General features: G+C 39.2%; 1 protein-coding gene across 1 annotated transcript in view; it reads right to left on the bottom strand.

Moving 5' to 3' along the window:
* CDK6 (cyclin-dependent kinase 6) overlaps window positions 1-24,512 on the bottom strand; it is a 202,238-nt gene that overhangs the window by 57,728 nt on the left and 119,998 nt on the right. The gene's annotated exons all lie outside the window — the stretch shown is intronic.

Here is a 24,512-nt window from a genome sequence, read left to right as displayed (position 1 = left end):
ACATAAGCCTTTTATATTATTCACATTCCTTTTATCCTTACTTATTGTTTTGTCTAATTGTATTTTTGCTGATGTCTAAAATTCCTGATATTCTGCTTTATGTATTTTGATGGTAGAGGACTTGGCACATTAAGATTACAGTAATAAGTCTCCAAAACTGGCTGCCATCAATTTCCTTCTCTCCTTGTATGTACACATTGCTTCTTTCATCAGAGGATGGAGTCTAATCCACTTTCCACTGAATCTGAGCTGGCCTTGGGTGGTGGAAATGACATCTGAGACTACCACAACTAGGTAGGTCACAGGAATTCTGGCAGCCTCAACCTGGCTGAATGCTTGCTTTTGAGATGCTTCCTCTGAGAACCCAGCTGCCTTGCAGTGAGAAGCCCACAAGATGTTCCGGTCGACAGCTTCAACTGAGATCTCAACCAACAGCCATAGGAGTGGACCATCTTGATGTTCACGCCCACTTGATCCTCTAGAATCTAGGGTCTAGATGACTGTGTCCCCTGCCATATCACTTGGAGGAGGAGAACTACCCAGCTGAGTCCAGTCAACCCACACAATTGTGAGTGATAATAAAATGGTGGTTGTTTTAAGTTTTGGGGTAATAATATAGCAATATCTAATGAGATTCTTGACTGGTTCCTCTTCCTCATCTCATTTAGCATGTTTTGCTTTGAATTCATGCAAGGAGTCAAGTTTTATTTAAGGCAGGGATGGGGAATGTCCGGCCCCAGGGCTGTATAAAGCCCAAGAAATCATTTGGTCGGGCCCTGCCAAGGCCTTCGGGGCGAGTTAATGAAACGTTTGACTAAATATAGCAGACTCATTTTTAAGTTGATAATTCTATATGGCCCGCAAATGATGTTATAAATAACCAAATGGCCCTTGGGCAGAAAAACAGTTCGCCACCATGGTTTAAGGAATAGCTGGTTGATATCTAAGGGAGAGATGGTGGTGATGTAATAGAAGTTAAAAAAGAAAACAAATGGATCCACAATACCTAAACAATGTGACTCAGTTATCATTTGGCTCCAACATCTTTCCAGCGTCATCTCCCACAGTATGTCCATATTCCCTACAGCTGCGTCACATATGAGACCACACCACAGGCTCTCAACCCTAACTGCACACCAGAGTCATCATGGGGCTTTTAGGAAAACATAGGTATCTGGGCCTTTTCTCACCTTCACTGAGTTAAGGTCTCCAAGGGTGGGGCCCCTGGAGTTTTTCTTTTTCTTTTCTTTCTTTCAAATAAAAAATTCTTCAAGAAACCCTAACCCTTGACTAGGTTTGAGCACCTTTCAATGACACACACATATCCTCCAGCTTATGCCTCCATCCTTTTATTGACACTGTTCTCCTAGGCTGGAGAGCTCTTCTTTCTCCTCTTCACACGTGGAAATTCTACTTAGTCCAGAAAGCCCAGCTTTGATGCCATTACCTCCCTGAAACCACTGCCACCTGAAAATCATACCTTGTAACATAGTTCATAAAAACTATGGTTCATTCTAGAGGGTGTGGACCCAATATTATCCATTGTTATGTCTACCACAATACTGTGCACGTTGTGATTGGAGTTTAACAAATACAAAATTAACGACTTCAAGGCAATCATTCCTAGAAGATAATTGGGCAAAATTCAATTACCAATCATTCCCAAAAAAGAAGGTACTTACTACTTTTGGTGAGTAGAATGTCCAGTTCTGAGCGCTAGCTTTTAGTTATAATTAATTTCTGCTTTACTAATATTTTTAGCTAGAGGAACACTTCCTTCCCTACTTCTCTGATGCACTGTCAACAGAAATGCAGGTGCAAACTGTCCATAAAGTTCCACTTGAGTGGTTCTGAGACATACACAGACACTGTGAGGTCACACACTTATCTTCTCACCTCAATATGAAATAAAGTCTAGCATCATATAAGATGAAAAGTTCAATCTGAATATAGCATTGTTTTAGGCTGTTCTAAAGAGGCTGTGATTTCTGATTGATTATGCATCCCAAATCATTTTAGTGATACTAATTACAATTCTCAAATAAATGTTTAAACAGCTTAAAATAAGAACATTATTGATATGTTTAAGAAGTTCCCTTCCATTCCTTTTTATTTTTCTGAGAGAGAGGAGGGGGGAGAGAAACATCAATCAGTTGTCTCTCATGTGCCCCCACCATGGATCAAATCCACACAACCTGGGTATGTGACCTGACTGGGAATCGAACCAGCGACCCTTTGGTGCATGGGATGATGCTCCAGCCAACTGAGCCACAGTGTGCTTCCATTCCTGTTAAAATTTAGGTACTACTCAAAATGGATAATGAATCCAATGTCTTAAAAATGTTTATTAATAATGACCATTCTGTTTTATTCTATTATAATATATTGATTACATTAATAAATTTCCTAATATGTACCATCCTTGCCTTCTTAGAATAAATCATTCCTAATCATGGTTTATTATCCTTTTAATAGTCTCTTGAATTCTATTTCCTACTATTTATTTAACATATTAACATATTTATAAGTGAGACTAATTCATAGTTTTGTTTTTTGTGTTAAGTTTTCATGTTTTGATATTAGGGACATGCAAGCTTTCCATCTTTTTCTATATTCTGAAATGTTACAAACAACGTAATAATCAGTCCCTTCAAGGGATTTACTTGTAACCATTGGGTCTGGATTATTCTTAGTAGCGTGTCTTTAACAACCTTGTAAATGTCTTCTTGGTAATTAGTTTCAACCTCTTTTAAATCAATTTTGCTAATGATAACAAATTTCCCTATGAAAATATTTAATTTAGATTTTAAAATGTATTGGCTTAAATTTTGTACGTGGTGTTTCCTAGTATCATCAGTTTTCTTGGTTTTCTGAGAAAAATATGACTTTTCTCTTTCTTAATGTTGTATATTTTTGTTTTTGCTTTATATCAGTTGGTTTGTCAATTTAGCCATATAATTTATTAAAAAAAACTGACATGGAGTTTTATTTCTATTTTGGGGGGATTATTGTTTTATTTTATAATTAGTTGACTGGTTTGTCAATTTAGCCATATAATTTATTAAAAAAAAACTGACATGGAGTTTTATTTCTATTTTGGGAGGATTATTGTTTTATTTTATAATTAGTTGACTTCTTTTTTCTTTTTTGTTAATCTTTAAATAAAATCTCATTTTGTTAATCCTTGAATAATATGTAATTTAAAGACTTAAAATCTTTAAATAATTTATAATTATTTTCTTAAAAAAGTAAATTAATTTGAAGGATAAATTATTTAGAAAAGTGTCTTAAAATTACCATACAGTCATAAAATTTCCATAAAATTAATCATTATTTATGGTTATCCTTTAATTGCTGGATTTCTAATTTTATTGCATCATAGTCAAAGAATGTAACCTTTTCAATTTCCACTTGGTAGAATTTATTATTGTTTTCTTAATACTACCCACATACTTGGTTTTTGTTCCATAAGGTATAAGGGGAACTTTTAAGTAGAAAGTTCTTTATTAACAAGATCCTTACTTATATTTTTCTATATTTTATTTGTCAAACTCTAAAAGAGAATTTGCATTTTTGTTTTCCTTCCCCCAGAATCTCTTGGTGTTTCTAAGAGTTTCTGCCTTATACACATTGGACTATGTTTTTGGTAAATAAAATTTATGACAAGAAAAATACTATGATGATAAGAAGAATTTAGATGATAGTAGACATAAATATAAAATAAATACACAAATCCTAATAAGTCAGTTACAAAATATAATGAGAAAAAAGACCCCATCCATAATAGTAACAAAAATGTAAAACACCGAGGAATTAAGAAAAGTGCTATTTATATAAGTAATATGATATATTATTGTTAAAGAACATAAAAAAACAAAATGGGAAGACAGACCATGACTAAGATGGGGAAAAGTCATATTATAAAGATAATAGTCACTCATATATTAACACATAAACAATATGTAAGACAAACCAATGATTTTGTTTAGAAATTAATTTAGAAAATAATGCACCTCTAGTTGAATAATGCTTCATAGTTTGAGAAATGAGGATGAAGGGCATTTGCTCTCTGTTACCAAAATATACTCTAAGGTACCACAAATAAAATGGTGGTCCTAACAGATTAAAAAAAGAGTAAATTCCAGAAAGAGACTGATATGTTAATGGGGTTTATAGTTCTTATAGCTGCTTATTTCCTCTGAGTGAGAGAGAAAATATACTTCAATAGGGGAAAGTAAGACCACTGGTCATCCATTTGGAAGAAAATAAGTTTGATCCCTACTTTTACACCATCTACAAGAATCTATTAAGAAGAAACTGGATACAGAGTGAAAGAACTAAGAAGTAGAGCTAAAAAAATGTATTGGAAGAGAACAGATGAGGACCTTGGGGTGTGGAAGTCTATGTTAGCATGATGGGAAATCTACAAGCCTGAGGTGAAAAGACTTATAGAGCCAGCTCTTTAAACTGAAAGCCTCCTCAGCAAACACTATAAAGAAAGGCAAACGACAAATGACAAACTGGGACCAAACATCTAAAACTAATTACGTCAATAAAATAATACAACAGAAAAATAGATGACAAATATGAAAGATAATTTACAAGAAGAAAAAACTATCAAAGCGACCCAATCTCATTAAAAGGAAGGAAGGAAGGAAGGAAGGAAGGAAGGAAGGAAGGAAGGAAGGAAGGAATGAATGAATCACAATAAAAGGCCTGGCTGGCAGAAATGGCGAGAATGACACCACTCAGCATTAAGGAAGGAAGGAAGGAAGGAAGGAAAGAAGGAAGGAATCACAATAAAAGGCCTGGTTGGCAGAAATGGAGAGAATGACACCACTCAGCATTGGCCATGGTATGGGAACACTTTCCAATCGTGAATTGGCACCATCTTTTTAGAGGACAATCTGACATTATGCATAAACTTAACAGTGTCCATGTCCCTGACCCAGAGTTCCACTTGTGGAAACTTATCCTACAGAAATAGTCATACTAGTCTACAAAGAGGTACTCACAAGGTTGCTTACTCCACAATAATTTCCAACAGAGGAATATTATTCAGCTATAAAAAAAAATGAGCTAGTCCTTCACCCTGCTCACTCCTGCTCGCATACAAAAATGTTATGTGGTATACTGTTATGCGAATAAATAACTTTGTGAAATACATTCTAATTTTTATGAACAGCTCATGTGGGTGTAAATGTAGTAATCGTATAGGCAAACAGAAATGTCTGCCAGGGCACACAGGCATCATGCTTTAAAAGCACAGCGGGCCCTGGCCGGTTTGGCTCAGTGGATAGAGTGTCGGCCTGCGGACTGAAGGGGCCCAGGTTTGATTCTGGTCAGGGGCATGTGCCTTGGTTGCGGGCACATCCCCAGTGGGAGGTGTGCAGGAGGCAGCTGGTCGATGTTTCTCTCTCATCGATGTTTCTAGCTCTCTATCCCTCCCCCTTCCTCTCTGTATAAAATGAATAAAATATATTTAAAAATAAAATAAAATAAAAGCACAGCGGACACAAAAACATGGTGGTAGAAAGCTGGAAGGAAAAGAGGGGCTGCATGACAATTGCGGAGGTGCAAGACCAGTCAGGTGCTGTCGTCAGCAGGCACATTTTTTAGCTGAGAAAACAGAATGCCAGAGAGGTTGAGTAATATGACTGGAGCCACGGAGCCGAGATAGGAAAGAGCTGATTCTCATCGGGACTGTCTGACTTCAGCCTTGTGCTCCTCCCTCAACATCCCGCACAGCACCTTGAATTCAGCATGCCAAACACCCACAAATCAATAGGCCAATATACAGGTTAGGTTGCAATCACATAACTAACAGGAAAATATTTTAAATTTACCTTGAAATATTAAATGTGAACTTTAAAAAGAGTTTGCAAATTTCAAAAACTTCAGTTATACTTTGGGGTTAACAAGATTTGCTTTTTAAAAAAAAGGGTTTAAGCCCTAACCGGTTTGGCTCAGTGGATAGAGCGTCGGCCTGCAGACTGAAAGGTCCCAGGTTCAATTCCGGTCAAGGGCATGTACCTTGGTTGCGGGCACATCCCCAGTAGGAGGTGTGCAGGAGGCAGCTGATGGATGTTTCTCTCTCATCAATGTTTCTAACTCTCTATCCCTCTCCCTTCCTCTCTGTAAAAAATCAAAAAAATATATTTTTTTAAAAAGGGTTTAAGAAAAAGGTGTCTATTATCCAGTTCTGATTCACAACAGTGCTCTGTATGGCATGACATTTATTCATCAAATTCCCATCTAATAATTGTAATGAAACCTAAGATTGAAAAATCTCTTGGGCATTCCCAAGATTTTTGCTTGGTCTCTGTGTATGTAAATCATTGTAACAAAATGAGAGAAATTAGATTCATTAATTAGGTTTATGTTTAAGGTCTATTTGAACTATCAGTATTTGTCTAATGAGACATCATTTTGGTTTAATCTTTGTGGAATTTGACATGCTTAAATTCCAAAACAAAGTATGACCCGTACAAGACTTACATTTCTGGTTAATTCGCTAAGAAGATAACTTCAACACTGAAGGCCTACATTTAAAAATAAGAAATTACTACCTTTTGTAATAGATATAAATCTATTAGTTGTTCCCTAGTTTATGTAATATTATCTCATAAATCAAGAGAGCTTTCCCAGTTTTAATTTCCTAATTTATGTGTCTGCTCTACATTCTCTAACCCGGTGTCCTTTAAATCCTCACTTTAAGCCACTGTAATTTAAAATATCTCAAATGATGACAATTTTTGTAATTTCTTGGAATTTAAAATGCATAAATTCCAAGTTTTTGAGGACAAATTGTAACGAATTTCCCTGACAGTACAAAATAAATTCTGTTTGCTTAGGAATCATTATACTTCTGTGCCTCTAAAATGCAAGACTGCTTAACATCAAACTAGTTTAAGTCACACATATGCAAACGTATTCATTTTTGTCTTCAAGCTTTATAAAGAACGGACAAAACCGATAGAAATACTTCGAGATTTTAGTGCATGAAATAAGTTCTCCACAATGTAATTAACTTCCATCTAAAAGTTCTCTATGTTTTATAATTCTAAACATCCTTAAAAACAAAATATAAGGGTAGATTTAAAAACATGTCGAGGGAAACAATGATTGCAATGTATAAAGATCAACATTTAGAAATCTATGACAAAGGTGGCTTCTAACGATAACAATGCAGTTATCTAATAAGCAAAGATAACAATAGGAACTATGGACAGAGTTTGGGGGTTGGAGCCAGCTGGAACCAAAGCAAATTCAAAGTTTACTACAACCATTACATGTATTAACAGCCTCCAGAGGCAGTGAATGGATTTGGCAACCCCAGGGGGAGCGGAAGCTGGGGGGGTGGGTATTCAAGGATATTTACACAAGTGGATGTATCTGTTTAAAGTGCTTTGATCTCTATTCACAAATTTTTGAACCAAATCAATAACAGTATAAGACAAAGTAGAGCCAAGGCCAACTCTGACTCAAAATACATGTCAGAGGAAACCACTCCTACTTAATATTCAATTTAATAGTTGTTTTTTTTTTAATTCATGTACCCTTTCAACCAAGAACCTGAACAAACTTTGTAGATATTATCTGAATCATCCTTATTTTATGGCTACATCCTTTCGCCTCTCCGAATGGTCTCTACCCTGGGAGGTGGGCCTGTATCTATCTGTTGGGTATGGCCAATGGGAAGACGAGGCAGGAGTTCAGAGAGAGGGAGAGGGAGAAGGGTGAGGCAGCGTCTTTAACTCCTTGATTTCCTCCCAGCAAGGCAGTCTAGTGTTGGCTGTGCTGCCATCGCAAAGTCACTATCCATTCTGGGCAGCCCATTCTGATTCCCTTCAAGTCTGGGGATGGTAATAGCCTGGCTACAACTAGGACTAACGAGACAGCATCATTCCCTGACTTCCCCTAAACCCACTTCTTTGTAAATCTTCTCTGTAAACAACCTTCCCTGAATTATCTTATTCTGAGTGTGCCATCTATTTGCTGTTGGGACTCCAACTAATACATTCAGTCCATAGATGGAAGTAGCACGGGTGGCAAGTTCTCTAAGCCTCAGTCTTTTCATCTGTCCAAGAGGATGTTTAGACTGGATGGTCTGTAAGGTGACCTCTGCTGGCATTCTGAGAGTCCTTAAATGATAGAGCAATGGAAATAAAGATTCAAGAAAAATGCATATACTGTACAGACCTAGACCCAAGAACTCTATCTTCGGACATCCTTGCCTGCCCTTTGGGTTAGTACTTATTCATCGAGTGTACCAGTGTGGGGATAGTCTTCTGGGGGGCGGGGGGCCTTCAACAAGTCTCAAATGAAAACTTAGATAATGATTTCTGAGGAATATGGATGCAATCCTTGGAATAACTCAAAATCTGTATATTGCCCAAGTGAAGACTTTCCAAGGTGTCCTGGAACCAACCCTCTGTGCATACCAAGGGATGACTCTAATTATGTACAGTATCTTTAAAAAAGGAACTGGACCTGTGGAGGAAGGTGGGGCTGAACCAATTTGATTCAGAGGCTGTGTAAGAAGACTCGAAGGGCAATGACACAGGAAAAATGAGCTGAAATGGGTGTTCCCTCCAAGTGCAGGTGAAGGGACCCTTTGGGCAAGAGTCACCTCAGGAGACAGGGCCTGTGTACGTGTCTGTGGGGAGCGGGCGGGGAATGATAATGACCTGCTGAAGGATGAATGGAAGTGGAGTTCAGGGCCAGTGGCACTAACCATCTCTTCTGAGCCTTATACCTCGGTCATTTGGTTAGCAGCTAAGTAGATCTACCTAAGAAAGGTTTTAACCCAGACACCAATCAAGCCTTAAATGGACTTCAGTTCAATTCATCAAGTGAGTACCCACACGATGAGCGGTACCGTTAGTCCTGGGAAGGAAAGCAGCAAGTCAAGGGAGTTGGCGGAAGGACTACTGGGAGCGGGGCAGGATCAGCGGGGAGGGTGTGTGTGTGATTTACGTGCAGAACGCCAGGGTCCTGTCTGTGCTAGTGTTCCTGCTACTTTTCCAGTAACTCCCTGGAGGTCTCTTCGTCCACCAGTCCCTTAAATAATTGTTTTCTCTAAGGCTGGATCCTCAGGCAGTTACTTTCCTTATGTGATGAACAATCCCTGGGGAGCATGCTAGGTGGGTGCCCCGAAGCCCATACTCTGCAGAGTGTCTGACCCAAATTTCTAACTGCCTCCTCACATCAGCACTTACTACTCCCTTAGGTACTTGAATTTCAAAATGGGAAACTGTCTTTCCTATGACACTCGCTTTTCTTAGATTCTCTCTCTGCAAGCAAAATCACCACCTACCCAGGCTCCCGACTCATTCCCACTATCAAAGCGGTCCCCAGCTCCTGCTAACCCCGTCCTCCCTGACCGGCACAACAGCTTCCTCTGGGGTGTGTTCCTACAGTCTGTCTCCTTCCTCTCTGTCCTCTCTACTGAATCTGAAGCTGTGCTCACCACACTCCTGCTTAAAATCCTTCACCCACTCTCCAAAGCTTTTAAGGTCAAGTTCAAGTCCAATTTATTCACAATGCCCCCATATCTAGCTCCCATCTCTCTCTCTGGTTTTATCACCTGCTCCTCCTTCCCAGGAAAGCGCTCAGAGGCTTTATGGTTGTTCAAATATGCGTGCTGTGTCATGTCTCACGGCCTTCCCACATGCTGAGATCTTTCTCTGGAATGTTCTCTCGCAACACCATTCTTAATTCTTGTGAACCCTGCCCTGCCTAGTCCTCTCCAATTACATGTATCCAGGCCTTAACACACGGCATCCCATTCATCGTGTACTTACTGCCTACTAGACCCAAAGCCAGACCTTTGAGGATGGAGACCATTCCTAAATGGACTTTCCATCCCCAGCACCTCATAGAGCAGGTGTATAGGAGGCATAAAATAAATGTACATTTTAGGATATGTATGGGTACCCAGAAGACAGCAGAATGGAGGACTACAGGATTAGAATGGATAACTTTGGGCATGTCACAGGGGCTTCTATCTATACTAATAAAAGGGTAATATGCTAATTAGACCAGGAGACCTTCCAGGAGACCGGCCAGGGAGGGCAGTTGGGGGCCATGAGGCCGGCAAGGGGGGGCAGTTGGGGGGGAGCAGGCCGGCAGGCAGGGGAGCGGTTAGGAGCCAGCAGTCCCGTATTGTGAGAGGGATGTCCGACTGTCGGTTTAGGCCTAATCCCACACCAGTAGTTGGACATCCTCTGAGGGGTCCCAGTTTGGAGAGGGTGCAGGCTGGGCTAAGGGCCTAAACTGAATTTCATGCACCGGGCCACTAGTTATAGTATAAATTTACAGACTACGATCATGTTCTCATCCCCACACCATGCATTCTGAGAGTTCACTTACATTATCTTTAGTGAACAGATGACTTTTTAATAAAGTGTGATGACCATTTTATTTTTGTAACATGAAGTTTTAAAATGCCTGAAAGGCCCATGTTTTTCTTCAGGCTGTATTGTTTAAATTTCACGTTGAACTTGTGAAACTTAAAATAGTTACCACTTGCTATTATGTTTCAAGTAACAAACTCATTCTCTTTTTAGAAGTACAGTATAGTTTTGATTTTGACACTAAACAATCACACACTTGATCTCTCTCTGCCTTCACCATAGAAACCAAGCAAATATTTGTAGACATTCCTTCAACCTTCACAGATAAGTAGAAATGAAAATTATTCTGAATACAGGATATGGCAGGCTACAGAGCTCATTTCCTTTTAAATGCTGTAACTTTTCAGAAAATCTATATGCTTTGGGAGGCCACATAATCGCTCAGATTTGCAAGAGAATTTAAACATCGACTTTTTTTTTTATTATGAAAATAGTCAAATGTCTCTAAAGTCCATGACTTCTTTCTCCTTGGTTACTATGTTCATTTTTACACAGGCTGCATGTAAACCTACTAAATGAGCCCTTGCAAAATATAGCATGGTTAGTGCAAGTGATGAGTGTATTGAAAGCATGGCTTTAAAGTCTAAGTTCAGGCTCAAACATTCGCCATCTTAAAATTCTGCCTTCCTTAAACGGGAAGGGTTTGGAGATCCTCAGCTGGAAGGAACTACCAAGGTATAGTTCACTCTACAATACCTACTCTCCCCCCTATAGCTTCTGCTCTACATCTCCATCTAGACAGGTTCACAGAGATCCATGCAAGAAAGGAAAGCCAAGTGGGCAATTTCAAACTAATCTGGGCTCCCAGAGATGAATGTAAAGTCTCCAGAGGGTCCTGGAGCTCCCACCATATACCGTGCCCTCAGCTTTAAAGGCAAACACCGAGAAAAAATGCTTCTGAAGATCAGGATGTTTCCTGCCATTCATTTAACAAGATTAAAACTGCAAACAAAAAAGGACACGACTGAGAAAAGAACTTAGATGACAGCATCAGGGAGTTGGGTTAGGTAGAAGGAAGTACTTTCCGACAAGAACTGTTAATGTCAAGTGGATTCTTGTGGGATTTTGGTGATCTTTTCTCAAAAACATTGCATTTTTATCCTCTCTGGGGCAAAGAGATGGGCGAGGGAACAGGTACAGTTCTATGGTGGGTTGACTTCTTTATAATCTTCAGGTTAATGGTATGAGGTACTAATGATGCTATTTTTAAAGATAAGGAAGCTGACATTCACAGATGTTAAGTAACTTGCCCAGGACCGATCACCTAGTAAATGGCAGAGCCAGGCTTTGAACCAGGGATTATCTGAATCAGGTTCATTCTCCTCACTGTGGAGACCGAATGACCTCAGGTCATCATCTTCTTCTTCTTCTTTTTTCTCCCTGAAAACCTAATTACAAGTTTTTAAAAAGTCTGTATTTCCCAAACAATCATTTCCACAGCAATGTAGGTTTAACATAAAAGCTGATAAGAATAAAAATAAATGATTTTTCTAGGATAATGGTATCCCAAAGGATTTCACCAAGATGGCCACCAGTTGAGGGATCAGGGCTGTGGATGTGCCAATGGCTGGGTCCTGGGTGGAGGTAGGGGAAACCCCCCCTACCCACAATGCTCTGCGCTGGACCTGGAGTCTGGTAGTCTGTGCACAGCATGTCTCTGCTGACAAATGTTTCATGCTGTCTTTCCAGAACACTCCTTCCTTCCCAAACATCTTCTCCTTTTGTATTCCCCATCTCTGCAAACAAAATCACCACCCTACCAGTTCTCCAAGTCAGACTTCCTCACAGGCACCCCACACCCCACCCCCTCCAATCCAGTTATGCAGACAAAGAAGGTGCCTTCTTATCTTTACAAAAAGAGCAAAATGCACAGAGGACTGAAGTTGTGGAAGCAGAAGGATGGAAAACACAGTTTGGAGACCCTGACTACTCTCGCCCACCGTTTTATAACATCGTTCCAGAGTAAAAGAAACATTCACATCACTGGACAGAAGAAACGCTCAGGTTTGAAGACTCAGTACAGATGTGATGACATCACTCTGGATTTTACTATCTGGTTTTAAAGTTACTAAAACAAAGAAGTCTGATATGAAACATGTATCCTAGCCCTTTATTTCCCCTTTCTTTTATAATTTTTGTTCTCTTATTTTAATTCTTTCCTTTCTTCTTCCTTTTTTTAAATCTTTATTATTGAAAGTATTACAGATGTTCTCCCTTTTTACTCATTGACCTCCCTCCTCCCCAGGCCTTCCCCACACTATTGTCTGTGCCCATGGATTATGCATATATACATAGAAGTTCTTTGGTTGAATTCGTCCCCCGCAGCCCCCCAAGAATCCTCAGTCTGTTGCATGCTTCCATGACTCTGGATCTATTTTGTTTGTCAGTTTATTTTGTTCATTAGAGTCCACATATAACTGAGATCATGTGATACTTGTCTTTCTGACTGGCTATTTCACTTAGCATAATACTTTCCAGGTCCTTCCATGCTGTCTCAAAGAGTAAAAGATCACCCCTTTTCCTAGCTGATACTATTCCATCGTGTAAATGTACCACAGCTTTTTTATACACTCATCTACTGATGGGCACCTGGGCTGTTTCCAGATCTTAGCTATTATAAATAATGCTGCTATGAACAGAGGGGTGCATATATTCTTTCTGATTGGTGTTTCAGGTTTCTTAGGACATATTCCTAGAAGCGAGATCACTGGATCAAATGGCAGTTACATATTTAATTTTTTGAGGAAACTCCCAAGCATGTCAAACTTGCGGCCAGTGGGCCGCATGTAAATGAGGCATGTGGCCCGCCGGCCGCAAGTTTGACATGCTTGCTCCACACTGTTTTCCACAGTGGCTATACCAGTCTGCATTCCCACCGGCAGTGTACTAGGGTTCCTTTTTCTCATCCTTACCAGCACTTGCTATTTGTTGATATATTGATGTTAGCCATTCTGGTAGGTCTGAGGTGGTACCTCATTGTCATTTTAATTTGCATCTCTGATAATTAGTGATGTTGAGTATTTTTTCATATGTCTATTGGCTATTTGTATGTTCTCTTTGAACAAGTGTCTACTTAGATCCTCTGCCAATTTTTTTATTAGATTGGTTGTCTTCCTTTTGTTGAGTTAAATGAGTACTTTATATATTTTGGAAATTAACCCCTTATCATATGCATCATTGGCATATAGTGGGTTCCCGTTTCATTTTGATGCTGGTTTCTTTTGCTGTGCGGAAGTTTTTTGGTTTGATCTAGACCCATTTGTGTGTTTTTTTTCTTTGATTCTCCAGCCCTAGGTGTTGTATCAGTGAAAATTTTGCTATGTGAGATGTCTGACATTTTGCTGCCTACAGTTTCTTTGAGGATTTTTATGGTTTCACACCTTACATTTAAGTCTTTTACCCATTTTGAGCCCTTTCTTCCTCTTTTAATTTCCCCCATCTTTCCTTTCTAAAATACATTTCTATATTTACAGAATTTTTAATATCTTTATGTCTTCCCTGCGTGAAAGGGAAGGAAAGGCTCACTACAGGGACTATAGTTCTATTAATTAAATAGATTATTATAAAGTATATACATTCATTTGCTCTTCATGAGCTGCAATGCTTCTCATAAAATTATCTCCGCTTCTAAGAAGAACCACACTACTACTGAGGACTTTGCAGAGTATTTCTAGGTACATCCGCTACCAGGAGGGATACATGTGTGAACATCAAACCAGCGGAAGGCTTCTCACCGAAGCTCAGGCGCTCACGCTGCACATGTGCTCGGGCCAGTGTGGTTGCTGCATGCAAACATGACTTAAAAGGAAAACTAACCTTCCAGTTTGGGTAAAACTTGGCTTTTACCTCAGAACTAATTCAAAGAAATATTACTTTTCCATTTATAAACACTTCAAAGAATGCTGCTGCTTTCTAGAAATCTGTGGCAGGTAGCTTCTTTCATCCTTGAAATTGCGAGGGCTTTGAGAAATAGTCTAAGACGTGATTACAATGATATCAAAGAAAACACTTAGATCACACAAAGTATTTAAGATACTCTTTAGGTGCTGAGGGGTAGTCTTAAATAACCACTGTAGCTGTTTAATATAAAGAGGACCCTGATAGGTGGCAAAAATAGAAGCAGGACCTAGTGATGCCATCTGTGAAAGCCTTCCAGAACATTCTGAGAGGGGGAGTGGCTCCTTGGACTTTACAGCCCATGCCTCGTACAGCCCCTGCTTTTGTGTGGTGTGACCATAAGCATCTGCTGCCATCTCTCCCCCACACAAGACCAAATAGCAGGGACTGGGTCTTAAGGATCTTTGGTTCTCCAAAGCCTGGCACACTGTCTGACACACACCAGGCATTCAAAAACTATTTGTTTAATGTATGACCAAGAGGTTCTCGCAAATGTGCTCCCAAACTATAGAAACCAAACCAAACCAGGGAGGGAAGAGCCCCATCTGCCTTTGCATTACGCTGAATGTACAAAGGAGTTCCAGATTCATAAATATGGCAACAGAATCAAATTTATACCTTGGAGGAAATTTCCTGTAGAGAGCATATAAGTGTTTGCTGCCTACTGGCACCTACTGATGATAGACAGGTAGGTAGGCAGACAGTTTAAGGCATTCATTTATTTGTTTATATTACAGTATACAGAGATCTTAAAATGTAATGCATTTTTACATAAGTACATCCCTACATAACCACCCCTCAGACCAAGATATAGAATATTTACATCACCAGACAGCCCTCTTGTGCCTTTCCCAGTCAATATCATTGCTGCACCACCATTGTGACTTTTATCACTCTGATTAATGTTGTTAGTTCTTATCTTTATAGAAAAGAAAGTATGGAGAGAGAGAGAGAGAGAGAGAGAGAGAGAAAGAGAGAAGACATATGCTTAGTAGATACTGCAAAATAGTTTTCCCAAGTAACTGAAGAATTTTATATTCCCACTAGGAATGTATGTAAGTTTCCAGTTTTTCCATATCTTTGCTCCCACTTGATATTCTCAACCATTCAAGTTAGTGTATCGTGCTACTGCCTATACTTTTGACTACCTAATTTATAAGAATATATGATTCTAAAAATGACAATATAATTTGGATTTATTAAAGGACTAATTAAACTCTCTGCAAAGATATGATAATGATATTTAACATTTATGCATAGATGTGTGACTCAATAGCTTAAGACAATTTTTAAAATGTTAGGCTTCTCTTCTTACTTTTGCCCCTGCTACATCTGACTCAGAAAATTCCCCATTTGTTTAAGCAACTGTCATTCCCTGGAGGTATATAAACTATATATTGACATGAAGTTCTTAAGCAACTTGGGCACTAAGTAGGGAAACTAAGCTAGAAAATATTTTGAAATATTTGTACCAAGATTCTGTTAAAATATTAATAATGTAAAAGTCTTAGAAGTTGTTGGATGATGATTTTTTACTAGCTTTCCTATATGAAAATAATTCTGAAACATTATAAACTAACGTACAGGACCATACCTGTCAGTCTAGGACTTGAGTTTAGTTAAGAGGCAAACCCAATGTTGCCACCTTTCCTTCAGGAAATCCTATTGTCAGGTTCCCAGGCATGAAATGTAAACATGGGACCCATGGCAACTATTTTGGGGGTGGGCTACAGGACAATCATCAGTGTACATGTGGTAGCATTTTCCCTTGTGTAGAAACTCTGAAAAACCGTAGAAATGACTTCTTCATTTCGTGGACATGCATTTGCAGAGTGCTGCTTGGCGGCTGGCGCTCAGTGCTGGTGAACGAAGCACAGTTCCTACTCTTACGGGGCTTACAGTCTGACCGATTGCAAACATGTCTTGGGGAAGACGTGGAAGGAACTCATGTGGCTATACTGTTAAATCTTGGCCACATTCTTACCCTGTTTACCATATTAAAGGCTCTGAGAAGCTCTACAGTTTAAAAAGAAACCTATTCAATACAACATTTACAAAGTATTGTCCATGGAATGACCACCCCCCCCGCCCCCCTTAGCCTCATATAACACCTACTGTCATCCTATGAAATTAGGTTCCTTGGAAAATGACTTGAAAAGAAATAGTGCGTAACAATGCACAAGGTTAGGAGCACAGATAATCCAAAATAAGATCTGAAATGTATGCAACTTCATATCTTAACTAGTGTCATCCTGAAAAAATGAGAGTTGATATAACTTGCTTTGAGCAACAAATATCAAAATGGGGTTTTGCATTGAAAATGAAAGTACAAAATGGAAACTAAAGTTGCAAAAGTACCCTTCAGGGCTTAGGCACAACTATTATAGCATCGAGGGCCATTAGACAGAGTTAGATGGTGAGGAAGTCTTGATATGTCTTTATTCATTACCCTAGCTCTGTCAGCACAGATATGCTCACATTTAGGAAGTGACTGTTCTGAATACATACTTTATTTATTTTCAATGACCTCTTTATGGTAAAAATAGAATGCTGAAAAAATTCTGATTACTTAAACTTTCTGGCTATTTGTACACCGTGTGGGAAGAAGTTTATTGTGGTGTAAGGTTGAATTTCCCCAACATTGACTGGACAACCTAACACAGTGATGGCGAACCTATGACACGCGTGTCAGAGGTGACACGTGAACTCATTTTTTTGGTTGATTTTTCTTTGTTAAATGGCATTTAAATATATAAAATAAATATCAAAAATATAAGTCTTTGTTTTACCATGGTTGCAAATATCAAAAAATTTCTATATGTGACACTGCACCAGAGTTAAGTTATGGTTTTTCAAAATGCTGACACGCCGAGCTCAAAAGGTTTGCCATCACTGACCTAACATTATAAGGATCGAGACTCTACAGACAGATACCAGACGATGTCAGTTCTGGAGGAGTTTGTAGTCTAGTGAGGCAACTATAAAAAGAAATAACAGTAATACAGCATGCTTGGAATTAGAATAAGGAATGGAGAAAGTGCTATGGAAACACAGATGATTTCATTAAAGAGAACAGGTAATTTATTGCTCCCACAATAAAGTACACATACTCTTTAAACAATAAAAATATGACTGCAATCCAGAAATTAATAAATATTTATTGAGCACCTATTTTATACTGTAAATCTGCATGCCAGACTTTCTTAAATGTCAAATTACTACTAGTCTCATAGAACTTCACATTGTTCTCAAAAGGAATGTAAAATATCTCAGATCCCTGGGTGATTTTATATCCCGAATTAGAGAGAGCCAAACTAAAAGTTAACTTTACACTTTGGAAAAAAGTCTAAAGGAAAGATCATGTGCAAGCAATCCCCAGTATTTGTAACCAGAAATACAGCAGGTCCTCGAATAACATCATTTCCTTACAATGTCGACAATTAAAAAAACAAACAAAAAAGGATTCCTGCCTGGGGCCCTGCATAGAATTTGCTGTTCTCCCCATGTTGTGTGGGTTTTCTCCGGGTGCTCCATGGAAGGGCGTCTTGTCCAGGGTGGGTGCCTGCCTGGCTCCCTGAGCTGCTGGGACATGCTCTAAGCCACCCATGACCTTGAACTGGAATAAGCGGGTTGGAAAATAATTATCTTATTTGTTTTAATTCATCTTTCTTAAATGTATGTATAGCTCACATGTATTTCGATATTTAATACTAGAAGTGTTTTGGGTCTTGACTTAGAAGTTTGGTGACATTTTTGTGACTGCAATATGCCATAGGGACTTAACTCTTATTTATACCAATTAGCCTATGGCAAAATCGGTTTTGTTCGTGCATAGTTTCACTTAAAGTCACAACTTTAAAATACCTATCGATGATGTTAACTGAAGACTTATACATGTGTACTTACTTCATGCTTTCATTCCATAGAGCCAGCAGAGGGAGTAAACCTCTTTAAAAAGGCCTCAGTATAGATGGAGAAATGTAGGACTTCAGATGTAAAGAAAATCATTGATATAAAAGAAAACCTAGATGCAGAGACACCTATTTCAAATACAGGGAAGTAACGGAACTATATATTTTAAAGTCCTGAAATACTGTGTAAGACAAGAGAGTAACACGCAATCACTGCTTATCCTGAGTGGACTGCATCTTCCTGCCCGCTGAGCCAGACTGAAAGCAAGAAGTCTCCCATCGGAAAGCCATGCAACAGAAGTTTCTGTAAAATACATCCCGCAGCAAAATCTAACTAATTGGCATTAATAGGAAGGGACTTCAATAGTGCTTTTGCTGATTAGCAACAGCTACTGTCTGCCCAGTGCCAGTTCCACTCCCAAGGTAAGTCCATATACACCAGTCACAGCACATTCCTGCCTCAACGTCCAAGACTAAGAAGCTGTTACTATAAAGAACGGAAGCTTCTTTCTTGGGATTCCCAAGTCCTTTGTGACTGTTATGATGAATTCACTTCTTAACAAAGCTACACAGGAATAAGTCTTCCTATGTTTTCCTCATGGGAACTATTGTGAGAAATATTTTATTAATGCAACCAGGCATTTTATCCATTTATATTTCTGGTACATCCATACACTTACTCACGTCTCCAGGTTTACACAGGCATTTTCTGATTAAGTTATCATTATAGACAATGTTTCTATTTTTCATAATGAGTATATATAATTTTTGTCTTTAAAAAACAATAAATTCAATAGGTGCTTGCTGAAACGGATTCATTTTCTTTTACAGTTCTTGGATTGAAGGCTTTTATCTTTATATTCAACCTTTCCTATCCAGTCATAAAATCATTTAGTGCTCTCAATTAGCCCCTGTGCATAGCTTTGGTTATACTGTCAGCCTTTATGTAGAGTTCACTGTTGGAGTGTGAAGTTACTCTCACTGGATGAGACGAGAGATAAAAGAGGTTTCTATAGAAATTGTGGGAAACTCATCAGACTGAAATTGAGGCCTGACACATGGATGAGGTGAATGCCAGTCCCCAGGTGCCTCTGGGGACAAAAGAAGACCAAGATTTCCCGCTCAGGGTACAAAATATCGGCTCATAATCACTTATGTGGACTTCTCCATGCTGAGGTACACATACCCACGATGCAAATACCAGCCATCAGTAAACTCATCATACAGTACATGGGGCACAAGACTGGATGGAGTAAGGGAAAGAGTCCTGGATTGAGATTTGGACACATGGATTTTCAGTCTCAGATAAGTCACTAAATAACCTGGCCAAAAAAAAAAGGGTAATTTTACCACCCAACTATAAAATGAAGGGGTCACATTAGATAATTTCTTAAGTCCTTTCAACCCTAGAATTCTATAATCAAGAATGAATACATTCTACATGTAGGTCTACATCCAGGTGTGGGACGTTGTCCATAGAAACTTCACATGTAAAGAAATGGAACTTTGATCAGAAGGAAAATTTAAAGGATGTTAATTAGTATCCAATAGAATTTGTGATTCTATAAAGCAAAACTGGAATTCCAGAGGAGACTGTGAAGAACCTTAGACAGTCGTTTAGACGGAGAAACAAAAGGCAAAGCCACATATCTCTTATCAAGGCTGTTACAGGCTAGAGAGCAGCCCTGTCTGCATGTCTGTGTGACAGGGTAGGGACTGTTGTTGGTCTCGTATTCTTTTCATAATCATAATAAGTATCATTATTCAAACAGGAATGTACAGTGACTGATTGTACTTTCTGTAGGCAAGCATCCAAATTTATTACAAAATATGCTCATAATAGCCATTTCAGAAGAAAGGGGTAAGATTTTATATGTCTGCTCAAGAAATACAGTTCCTTCTAAGAAAGGACCATAGCAAAGAGGAAGGACACAGGTTATAATCTTTTTGCCCCTACCTAATGTAACATATGGAGCCATCAAGATGAATTCTGCATTCACATCTTTAGACACAACCGAAGAGAAAAATTATTATATCACATGACTGAAATTACATGAAATTACTGATAGATGGAATATTAACCCCTGTCCAACATACTGAAAAATTCAGGAGGGAGAAATTAAGGCTATATGGAATATCTCTGGGAATTCCATTCTGTTTTCCTGCAACGGATTCAATGAAGGTTATTATGGTAAGTTATATGGAGAAATTATAGACTTTTGAAGAATCAGGTATAAAAGGCAACATAGCCTTGACCGGTTTGGCTCAGTGGATAGAGTGTCGCCCTGAGGACTCAAGGGTCCCGGGTTCGATTCCGGTCAAGGGCATGTGCCTTGGTTGCGGGCGCATCCCCAGTGGGTGGTGTGCAGGAGGCAGCTGATTGATGTTTCTCTCTCATCGATGTTTCTGACTCTCTATCCCTCTCCCTTCCTCTCTGTGAAAAATCAATAAAATAAATTTAAAAAAAAAGAGGCAACATAAACATATGCTTCAGCTTGATTTCTTTGAAACAACTATGATCCTAGGAGTAGAACAACTTTATTTAAATGAAAGAAAACCCCACAACTTCTTTGTTGGTGATAAAAGAAATGTGCGTTTTAAAAAAGAAAAACAAGCAGCAAGGCTCAAGGTAATAAGTGCTTTCATGTTACCATTCTCCTATCGGAGGGCACTGGATGGAGCTAAAGGACAAAGAGATAAGGGCAATATTGCTAGTTACTAACAAATGGCAGATAAAAGAACTCTTCTGGGTTCTGATTAAGTGACAGCATTCTACACATTCCTTCGACTTGAGAAAGTCAGACAAGAGCAGCAGCTAAGTTACATGTGAAGCCCCGCTAACTAAGCGTGTCTGCATGCTTTCACATTCCAGCAGGGCAGGGTAGGGTTCCTCCCCTCTCATTGAACAGAAACATGTTCTCTATGCTCACAGCAATAATGCGCCTTTGCTTCAGCTTCCATAAAAAAAGCATAAATGTATATATGCTGAAAGCACAGAGCAGTTCTGTGCAGTGGGACGTGATGGCCGGGAGCCAATGTTTACAATCCCCTGGGTGGGAAAGGCAGGGTGAAAGGCTCAGGACGGCAGGCTTTAAAAGTCTTTGCTGTTGCCGACAGTGACCTTCGCCTCTGTTTTCAAAGCAGCTCTCAGGTTAACCCCTTGGATTCTGTGCGCACTGGTGCTGCACAAAGGAAATACCTTTCTTTGGAGGACACCTCTCTCATGCACATCGGTTTCTGATTTCGGTCGCAGCAGCTCAGAAACACTGAGATTAAGAAGCGTGGATTCAAACTGCTGTCGGACCCACGGGCACGCCGGGGGCATTGAATCTGGATTTCCATGTGTGTGTGTTCTCCAAAGTGAAAGTTTCCAGCTTCAGGCAATGGACTCAAGCTTACAAACCAGGGATTGTGAAACATGAGCATATTTGGTCTCCAGGGGAGAAGGAAGCATCCAATTTATGCAGAAATGCTCTTTTCCCAGCTAGCCAATGAGAGGCCGGGCTCCCAGAATGGGGCTTCCTATAGGGCTCTCCGGACTGGAAGAATGGTGCTTAAAATTAAAGACAGGCTAAATTGCTAACAGCCCAACTTAAAAAGCAGCTGAAGAGAAAACGCCAATTGTAGAAATGAAAAGGGAGTTTTCCAGTTTTAAGTTAAAGCTGACCACATTCAGCTTATTATTATAGTTGTTTGTGTTTCGGTGGGGGGTGGGGGGAGAATTAACCATCTTTTATTCCTCATGCAAAGAAGTAAAGATCCCATAAAAACACTTCCCACATGTGTATGTTTTATTAGTCTTTACTCGATGATTCAAAGGATGTTATTCAGCAGTAACGTTATTTAAGACCTCAAAATGTTTACAGGGCGGAAGATTTACTTTGAGAACAAAACTGGTCTGATTAGGACTTGCGTGTATTTTAGGAAATGCTTTGGCCTCTGAGAAATTGTGTGGCTTTAAACACGTTTGGGATCTACACATTGATCATCATCAATACTGTTTTCCCTTTATTGTATGAAGATCATATGGAATTGCTGGGGTGTTGAAATGAATTGTGTAATTCTAATATTCAGCATGTATGAACCCTTTACACATGTTTAAGGTTAAGGGTTCAGACTTCTGGAGACGAAAATGAAGACCAACAAACACCAGAAAATGTAATTAATATGGACAAAACTCACAAACATACGTCTTATGAATATCATCCAATCAAATAGGAGACAGTAATGGCCTTTGTGTTACCAGGCAGTTGTCTATAACATCATAAAGTATGCATATCCTGTAGCTGGAAGTTCATTTCTAGGAGGATGATGCTATTTGAGAATACTGTTTTACAGTTGTTCTCAAATAATAATGGGGTTTTAGTAAGTGCTTCTGAAAAACACGAAAATTTCAGCTTCCCAAAGAATGTTTAAGAGTAATCAAAACCACAGTTCCAGCTCTCATGCAGACCAAACAACCTGTTCCTCGCTATCTATTGCAGAAGTCAATGGTGATTAAGTAAATATCTTTAACTCTAATGCAGACACCAACCAGAAATAATATTTTGAGAAGCTAAAAGACACCCTAGAGCTTCACAACAGAGAAGATGTAGCATCAGCCAACGTTTATTGTGGGTTTTCCATATGCCTGGTACTTTACTAAGGGCTTTACGAATTTTACGTCATTTAAATCCTGTGATAGTTTGTGAAGTAGGCACTTTTTCTATCTATCTTCTAAGTAAGAGACTGAAGTTTGGAATATGTTAATAACTACAGTAAAGTCCCACAGCTAGCCATGTGTGAGAGCTGGCGTTCAAACCCAGTGTAACCCAGACTGCAGGTGTAACCTCTTGGTCTGAGAGCCATCCATGCAGACGGATCCCTAGCATTGCACAAGAAGCCCCTGGCAAACATATTTCACAGCTCTAACGGTTTGGTATACATTATAATTATTATTACGGGGGACGCCAAGGCTTATCAATCTTTCAAGAAGCGAGCTGCGTTCAATTGGAGGTTTTTCATTTTATTGCTGAATTAAAGCAGTAACATATGACTTCTAACTGAGGTCATGAAACTGCAATACTTTGTTCCTGCAATAGACTTACTAATATTTATATGTTACCCTTGCATTTTAAATGGAATCTAAAAGTAGCAAAGGGGATTATCGCTATCACAGATTTTCATGTTTCACAAACCAGTTGGGGAATATTCTATTTGCAGACTCCAAGATCTAGTCACTTCCAGTCTGGACAACCCATCCCAGGTTTTTAAGACCTTGTTTCTTGTGTCTCCATAAATGAAGACTGTCTTTAAAAAATTGTTGTGAAATCAATGAAAATAATTGTGCCATTTTTTATACAGTAATGACATGTCCCTTAAAAAAAGTTTTCAGCTTAGACTTGGTGTCTGAAACAGCTTCTAAATAACTAAGAACACCACAGCTATCCAGGAACTTTAACGATTGCAATATAATTATTAGGAACAACCAGTCACAACTGAGCTTCCCCCCACACAGTATAAAGTTAAAACTGTACAAATGAAGCCAAAATATGCACAGCTAAAAGGAATGTTACAGGGGGGCCCCTCTTAGTGAACAAAGCAAGCTCAGTTTGGCTCTTTTCCCCTCGCGCTACCACATCCGCACATCGTTAGTTGGAAAATTCCTGATATATGCTGTAATTTTTTGTGCTTTTCTTCCCCCCCAGTACACTTAAGGCTTTAATGTCCAGATGCCATTTTCCCCCTTATCTGTCCCCGTTTGGTGCCCTGCCAGCTATGGTCAACAATTAATACAGCTGAAGAAGAAATACAGTACACTCCCTGGCAACGGGTACGGCCTGGCAGGAAATACCAAATAAAAACTTGATTATGTATTGTTTAACCATTTTGTTTGCCTGTAGGCCACCCTGTCGTCGGTGTAATTCCGACGAGCAGGCTTCATCTGGACGGTCTGTGTGCCGCACCATTGTTCCCAGAGCCTGTCACGCACAATCACTGGCTTCAGCCTGTGGCCCTCTAAATGAAAGGAGCAGATTCGTGGCAGCTTTCCAACCCGCATTCCTTTTAATTAGTCAACTTGTGGCCCCATGTTATAATAGATAAGTAACCTCTTAATATTCATGTAATTAATTAATTTTTTTCTCATTCAGTTATAAATGAGAAAAAAGAAAGCTTTGCATGGGGGTGGGGGGGAGAAAGCTCCCCTCCCCCCATATGGGTCTGGTTTATGAAATAAGCATGTAACTCTTACAAAGACCACTGGAGACCATGTTGCCATGATTCTCCATAAGGACAGTTCCAGAAA

The sequence above is a fragment of the Myotis brandtii genome, unplaced genomic scaffold, assembly GCF_000412655.1.
Source record: "Myotis brandtii unplaced genomic scaffold, ASM41265v1 scaffold48, whole genome shotgun sequence".
NCBI lineage: Eukaryota > Metazoa > Chordata > Mammalia > Chiroptera > Vespertilionidae > Myotis > Myotis brandtii.
The sequence above is the reverse complement of the archived record's forward strand: the minus strand, read 5'-3'. Positions and strand labels throughout refer to the sequence as shown.